This window comes from Myotis myotis, unplaced genomic scaffold (assembly GCF_014108235.1).
Source record: "Myotis myotis isolate mMyoMyo1 unplaced genomic scaffold, mMyoMyo1.p scaffold_m19_p_26, whole genome shotgun sequence".
Classification (NCBI taxonomy): Eukaryota; Metazoa; Chordata; class Mammalia; order Chiroptera; family Vespertilionidae; genus Myotis; species Myotis myotis.
The window spans coordinates 2,623,288-2,631,738 of NW_023416331.1; positions in this window are offsets into that span (position 1 = coordinate 2,623,288).

An 8,451-nucleotide genomic window follows, 5' to 3' on the forward strand; every position below is an offset into this window, starting at 1 on the left:
ACACACACACACACACACCCCTACTTTTTCTTTAATATGGTCCTGACTGTGTTGAAAAGCACCCTTATTACTGTGTTCCTTGTTGTAAGCTCCTTGATTTGACTCTTCATGTCTGAGTGCTGAGTGCTTCCTCCGCGGTTCTTTTCAGTATGGGTGCTTGCATCTGAGGCTGTGCCTGCGTAAGAATCTCTGTCTTATGCCATCGTGCACAGCAATGTAGACACAAAGTTCTAGCTTCAAGCTTATTTTCCTCCACTCCTATGAATCATTCTATTTTCCTCCTGAGCCATCGGTGCTGTTGAAAGTCTGATGTCAGTCTGATGTTACTGTGCTGTAGGAATCTGCTCTTTCTTTCCATGAGCTTTTCAAACCCCTCGGTGTGAAGTTTTTGTTGTTTTCTTACTCATCCAGCCCTGTATTCTGCAGTCTTTCCTTTTTCTGTAATATTGGTAAGTTCATTACTCATTGTCCCTTCAAATACTTGTTCTTGTCTTTTTCTCTCTCATTGAGAGAACTCTGGAGGCCCAGATGTCAGCACTGCTATTTCTATCCTCCATGTTGCTGAGTTCTTTCTTGTTTTCTCATCTCACCTGCCACCTCGCGACTCACCCTTCACTTCCATCCATCCCGCCACTTCTTCCACCCATAGTAGTTGTCATTTACACTGTTCTAGATCAATATCTAAAATCATCACTTTATTTTTATAAATTACTGTTTTTGCTTTCTGTTGTTGATACCTTCCATCATTTTATTTAGTGTCCTGGTTCTTTTTCTTTTTTTTAAATATATTTTATTGATTCTCTACAGAGAGGAAGGGAGAGAGATAGAGAGTTAGAAACATCCATGAGAGAGAAACATCAACCAGCTGCCTCCTGCACACTCCCCACTGGGGATGTGCCCGCAACCAAGGCACATGCCCCTGATTGGAATCGAACCCAGGACCCTTGAGTCCGCAGGCCGATGCTCCATCCACTGAGCCAAACCGGTCAGGGCAGTGTCCTGGTTCTTTACCACAATCCTGCATTAGTGGATAGTGCTCGGTCTGTCACCCATGTTTTGCAGGGGTGTTGCTCCGTTGCTGTCCAGTTCTGTGGGTCTGTGAGCTCACCCTCCATGCAGCAGCTAGGTTGTGGGGTAACGTGCAATGGAAAGAGATGAAAGGCAGGCCCTGAGGTGTGTGTTCATCCAGGTCCAGCCCTGGGAGAGCCTCAGACGCACGTGGACCTCCTGATTTGCAACAACTCCATGAGCCAGCTCTTCGGAAAGCGCAGCTGGGAGGAGGCAGGCTCTGCTAGTTGGGGTAATGGTGCAAGTAACAAGTAACCGGAAGTGAACACCCACAGCTCACACCTCCTTCATCGGCGCTGCTCCGACGCCCGTTCCCATGTGCAGGGGAGGCAGTGAGGGCCCCAGGCCGCTGTGAAGGAAGAGGGTTGTCTCCCTGCCCCGCCTCCCAGGCAGCTTCCATCCAGGACGCAGACCTACCGCTCCCTGTACACACGCACTCAGGACAGCAAGCCCGTCTTCCCGGCAAGTTCTGAACATTTGTATTCGCTGTTTTCATCGTTGCTAGCTCCCCACACCCTTGCTTCCCTTCGCTTCTATAGCTTCACCCACATTAATTCTGGGTGAGGAAGCTGGGAGCCCACACCTACCTACCGATTTGCGGTCCCAGCGGGAACTGGAAGCTCTATTTCTGGTTCTCAAGGACAGGGTGACAGGTGACCCCCAGCAGCTGGCAGGTGGGAGTTTCCTGACCCCAAGTCTCACATGTGGCCCCAAACAATGGGCTCCAGTGCCTGCTCCAGAGGCTCTTCCTGGTGCCGATGGGGAGGCAGTGGGGACTCTGACCGCCTGTGCTCAGGGGCAGGAGGATGGGGACGTGGAGAGGCATGAGGCAGGGTGTGGACAATAGGAGAGAGACCCCTGTGTTGAGTACCTACTGTGCGCACCTGAGCCTGTGCTGGGGGCACCTGGACGTGTTTTACTCCACAGAACCCAGAAGAGACGCGTTCAGGAGGACACGGCTGGTTCGGGGAGGCTGTTGTGATGGGGCTACATGACACGGCTAGAGGGCATTGGGCTGTGGTCCTCAGAGCTCTTTCCGATTAGCCTGGTATTCAGGGCCTCGGAAGGTCTGCAGCCATCCCAGCCGCCATTCCCTCCGGTCTCCGGGCCTCCGCCCCACCCTCTCCTCGGGGATGGCAGTGTGGGCACCAGGGACACGGCAGATGCCGGCTGAGTTGGTTGTGCTCTTCATGTGTGAAGGTTAAGAAGGCAGATGTTTTCCTCTTTGTCGGCACCGTCAGTCTTCTCTCCCTGCAATGCCCAGGAGCTGCTGCCACTCAGTGCCAGCGCCAGGCCGCGCCCAACTGGAATGTGCAAACCAGGTGTGCTGTGGGCCTGGGGCAACACAGGCTCGCCCCAAATACAAGAGAAAGTTTATTTAGAAAGTTTCAGAGGGAGGAGAGGAGAGCCACTGGCCGCTCAGGCTCAGGAGACAGTACAGAGGCAGAAGAGGGAGCTAAGGAGAGAGAGGGGCACAGGCCAGGCGCCTGGGGGAAGGGGAGGGGGAGAGGGAGGCTGGGCGTGCTCCCCAGGGGCAGGGGGGAGGGCAATGGGGGGTAAAAAGAGGGACATCTGCAATAATCTCAACAATAAAGATTGAAGAAAATCAGCAGCCGTGTTCAAGCAGTGTTTCCCGTGGGAAGATGAACCCTCGTTTACCCTGCCCTGCTGTTCCTCTGGAAGGAACTGGGTTTGGGTGACTGCGGACTGTCTGCTGTTTGACAAAGCGGCATTTTGGTTGTAGAAATGACCTGCTTGGTGAGCTGTGTCTGGCGGGTGAGACCGGGTAGGCATTAGAGTTTGTGGGCCTGCGCAACAAGCCATGTGTAAACACCCGGCGGGACCCGACCTGGGGTTCCGTGTGAGGTATATGCATGGGACCTGGCTTGGAATTCACACTCACAGGCTTTGCAAGATGCAGCCCCCGTCACGTGTGAAGTTCCCCGCCTTAGGACGGCTCCCATCTACCCCTGCGGTCTTGTCTGTGTCAATCAAGTAGATTCCCTGAGCTGAGAGGTGGAGGCGCAGCACCTGGGCTGTGGTGAGCACTCCGCGGCTGAGCTCAAAGCTGTGGGCCACAGGCTGCCTCCTGCCCTATACCCCTCCACAAAGCTGAGTGGACTGGGCCGGTTCTGGTTTACTACTCATTACTGTCTCTTGGGTGTGCGTGGCAATCTGAACCCGAGACCTCAGCTGAGTTGTACAGAGTGGACATTGCAGTGTTTTTTTTTCTATAAAACTAGAGGCCCAATGCACGAAATTCATGCAAGGGCTCAGCCCTTGCAGCCGCGGCAGCTTGCCTCAGCCCTCAGCTGTCTGGTCTAATTAGCATATTATGCTTTTATTATTATAGATAACTTTCTCTTTGTTGCTGAAATTTCATTATAAATAAACAAGTAGTAACTAGACTATTTAGTATTCTTTGACCAAAGTCCTAAAATTCTGTCTCAGTATCCAAATTTCTCTGTACAGAATTAGAACAAAAATAAAAAGTTAATAATAAAGCATTACATTTGTGCAACATTTTGAACTTTTCAAAGTGCTTTCAGGGACATTATTTTCCTTAAATCTATTTTTCCTCTATCTTCTCTCCTCAAATTTATCAGGACTTCTATTATCCCTACAAAAAGATGCCTTCAAAATCCATTTCTCTGCCCTAGCTGGTTTGGCTTGGTGGGTAGAGCGTCAGCCTGCGACCGAAGGGTCCCGGCTTCAATTCTGGTCAAGGGCACACGACCATGTTGCGGGCTCGAGCCCCAGTAGGGGGCGTGCAGTAAGCAGCCAATCAATGATTCCCTCACATCATTGATGTTTCTCCCTCTCTCTCCCTCTCCCTTCCTCTTTGAAATCAATACAAATATATGTTTTAAAAATCCATTTCTCTAATTTTGAACCCACTTTTGTACTCAGTACTCATGTATGCCATTGTTTAGAAGCAAAGGAGATAAAATCGATGGAGTTACTCAAAGCAAGAGACCTGATGGGACCTGAACACTGATTGGATCCACTTTTCTGGTGTGGACAGCTGAGTGAACAGTGGTTTAATCCACGGAGAGGGAACATAGGGGAAGGGCATTTGGGGTGGGACTTGGGGCCTGTTTTATGGAAGATCCTAGGAGAGGCGAGTCCCCCCTGTTTTCACGCTGATGCTTCTCACCCGACTCCAGGATCCCCCAGGTCCACACCTGCTTGGAAGTTAGAGCCAGAAGATGGCCCACCTATGGGCACAGGAAGGGCAGCCGGCTACAGGGGATGGGCCAGGAGGCAGGAGGCGCAGGACCAAGCAACGGTTACCAAGGAAACATCATGACATGCCAGCTGGCACACGAAGGAGCAGCGACAGGCCTGGGGCATCAGGGCAGAGTCCATGCCCAGCCCCAAGGGACTGGGACCATGCAGAGCTGGGAATGTGATCACTTCCAAAGCAAGAGCATGGGTGCTGTTCGCACTGCTCACATTGGCTGTAGGGGTGCTGGAGCAATGGCCCGGCAGATGGGCTCCTAGAGCTGCTCCTTTGATCACATTCCCATGGCTGGTGGCAAGAGAGAACGTGCTTGTCACAGGCAGCCAGCGTTAGGCTATTCTGGGGGATTGAAATGCTGACTTCTGGACTCCCCTAGACCTGCTGAGTTAGAATCCCTGGGGCTGGAGCCCGAGGATGTGCATTTAAGCCTAACTCCTAGTAATTTTATGTACACCAAGGTTTAAGAAGCATGGGTGAGCAAGTTGGATGCATTATGCATCACCAATGAAAAATTACACCAAATATGAATTAACTTGGGCAAGGGGCATTTCCTTGGTTTGAGGATGCTGCTGATAACTTTATCTACTGTATTTTTCTGTGTATAAGACGCCCTGTGTATAAGATGCCACCCCCCACTTTTCCAACCCAAAATTAAAAAATCAATATTTTAAACATTTTGCTGGTTTCCCTCTTGAGGCTTCTTCTTTTTTGGCATCTTGAGGAGTTGTTCTTCCTGTTTTCTCCACTGTCTAATCACACACACATCAGCGTGTGTGTGTGTGTGTGGGGGGGGGGGGGGGGGGGCTCCAAATTGTCTCTCTGCAGCTGTTTCCATGCTCTTTTGCACAGCTGATTACATTCAGTTTGAATTTTGCAGAGTAAGACAATCGCTTACGGGTATTTATCTTTTTATACTTTGACATCTTTATGGGCTCAGAACGCTCCGGTCCCTGTTGCACCTGCACACTCTCCACCTCCACCTCCAATTACGGCATCAGCTGATGTCAGTAACAATAAGGCTCATGATTGGAGGAAGCCTGTTTGAAAGGTATGGGCAGATACTGACCTGCCTCTCCCTCCTCAGCTGACTTCCGTGTATAAGACGCCCATTAGTTTTCAGTCTAATGATTTTAGAAAAAATAGCATCTTATACACAGAAAAATACGGTAATACTTCCCAGTTGCTCTGCTATCTCTCAGCTTTACTTCTACATTTGCTATGTTTTTATTGAGGTTTAATTGACATAAACATTATATTCATTTCAGGTTACAACGTAATGATTTGATGTTTGTACATATTATGAAACAATCGCCACAATACCTGTAGTTAATATCTGTCCCCATACATAGTTACAATTTTTTTCTTGTGATAAGAACTTTTAAAATTTACTCTTAGCAACTTTCAAAGATGCAACACAGGATTATTAACTATTGTCGCCATGTTGGACATTGTATCCTCATGATTTACTCATTTTATACCTGGAATTTTGTAACTTTTACATTAACTATGCAAGTTTTAATTTTTTATTTTTCACAAAGTCTTCTATCTGCTGGTGCAAAGAAAACATTTTTGTTTTCTCTTTTAGTTTTAACTTTTAATTAAACATTTCTAAGACATCCTTGGCTTTAATGAAAATGTTCCCAAAACGTGTTCAAAGGGTGGCCAGGAGTCAGATGGTCTGAAGACTGAACTGCGTGTCAGTGGAATGCAATAAATATTAACATCTATACCCGTTCCTGTGGACAGTGTAAGAGGCGAGACACCGCCATTCCCTGGAAGACAGAGGACCAAGCGCACATCGAACTGTGGTGTTCAGCCTTTTCCAAGAAAGAGTGAAGCACCTGGCAGGCGTGGCTCAGTGGTTGAGCGTCAATCTATGAGCCAGGAGGTCATGGTTTGATTCCCCGTCAGGGCACTTGCCTGGTGTGGGCTCAATCCCCAGTAAGGGGTGTGCAGGAAGCAGCTGATTGATGATTCTTTGTCATCATTGATGTTTCTCTCTCTCTCTCCCTCTCCTTCCTCTCTCTGAAATCAATAAACATATATTTAAAAAAAGAAGGAAGGGTAAAGCCCTTGCTACAGTCTAAATATGTGTGTCCTCCCCACCAAATTCATATGCTGACACCCTAATGCCTAATGTGACGTGTTGGGAGGAGATTAGGTCCTGCGGGTGGAGCCCTCATGAATGGGGTTAGTGCTTTATGAACGAGACCCCGCAGAGCGCCCGCCCCTTTGCCCACAGAGGGCTCTCAGACTTCCAGCCCCAGGACCCTGAGAAATAAGTTTCTCATGTGTATGAGCCCCCAGGCCTCTGGCATTTAGTTACAGCAGCTCAAGGAAATAAGTCAGTGCTCTCAGTAAAAGAAATGTGAGCACTTCTATGCATGTTTATTTACTTATAAGTTATGCCCATGACTAGTAATAGGATTGGGTTATACACACTAGAATGCACACAAATAGGAAGTTTAAAAGTCGCCAAGTGAGTAGAAACGGAAATTCCAGTATTTCCCCCCATTCTCCAAAGGACCTCTTGTGCGTTCCCTGCAGCGCGCACTCTCCAGGGAGGACAGCCTCGGAGGACCGTCTGCGGGCCTGTCACCAAGCGCTGCTCGTGTCGCAGAAAAAAGCTCTGCAGAACGGAGAGAAATGAGAGCAGGCCGAGACCAGGACTGGCGGATGAATCGAATAAAATTCAGAAAACAAAACATATTCAATAAGTAGATCAAAATAGGGAATATTTGCTTTGGGTACCGTTATAGGCTATTATAAGGGAGACAACAGCAGGGGACAGAAGTGGAGACAGAGGGGAGAGCAACACAAGATGCAATGTAAACACGCCTCTGGCGACCGTTCCCCTGCCCTCGGGCGCCACCTACAGGCTACCGCTTGCCAGTGCGTGTTACTGTTTTGCCTACTTTTTTTAAAAAAAATTGATAATTTAGTTTTTTATACATTCATTTATTTCTGTTTGTCAGTGACTCTTGCTATTGGAAACATTTCTCTTTATTACTTTATGGATTGTGTGTCTTGAATCAGACTTGAAATATGAATCATATTTTAAACAAGATTAATTCAACCAAATCTGTGCTGTTCTCGCAATGACTCTGGCACCGTGACAGCATCGGACTCGAGGTTGAAATATACTTGAAAAATCTCAGCATTTAAGGGACTCTGTAACAAACCAGTTAATAAAGTTAAAACCAATGAACATTCAATGAATTGCGATTTTGGTGAAAAAAAAAAGCTTTATATAAATGGGCAAAGCAAAGGGGACGTGGGAGTTGGAGTTTAACACTGATTTACATCTGGGAGACAGGGCGGGCTCATGCCTTCCATCACAGCCAAGGAGAAGCTGCGCTGGAGAAGCCGGGCAACGCCCGCCGCCCCGCCCCTCCGGGGAGTCAGCTGAACTTGTAACAAGTTGTGTGCGATGGTTCCTTTCGGGAGGAGTTATGACAGGTTCCGAGGAGGCAGCGCGCCTCTCTGCTACCTAGAAACCCTGCAAGCCCGCGTCTCCCCCCGCCCCCTGCCCAGAGCGGTTAGTAGGAGCTGCTGGGACTCTTACCTGCTCTCCCAAATTTTTGGAGAAGCATGGCAGCAGCCTTTTGGAATAGCGGAGGTTTCCAGGGCCTAGAAAATTCTTATTTTTCTTTATCCTTTTGAATTTCCAATTCCCCCTTTCTTTCCACCACTTAGGAGCTCTGTTTAGTTCGTCACAATGTCATTTATCCTAATTCAAGCTATCGAATTTAATTTTTAAAACAATTTAGTGTCTTTATAAAAAGCGATATCTACTTGCTACCAAAAATTCAAGCAGTATAGGGCAAGTATCAAGATACGGGAATAATCACCTTGCATCTATCCACTGAGAAGCAACCATTATGAATTATTCTTATTATGTTAAGGGGTGACTATTAGCTGATCCATTTTCCTAAGCCTGGATATAAGGAAGGGTAGATGCACAAATAGATAAAAGTAAATGGAAAAGATTAATTTTCACTCAAAGTTCTTAGGAGAAAATGAAGTAACCGAAGAGAATTGCTGAAATTCAAATGAATGTTTCTTCACTGTTAGTAAGACTAGATTCTAAATTATTCCTGAAGCTTGAGAAAAATTTATAACAGAAATGAACCTAATGG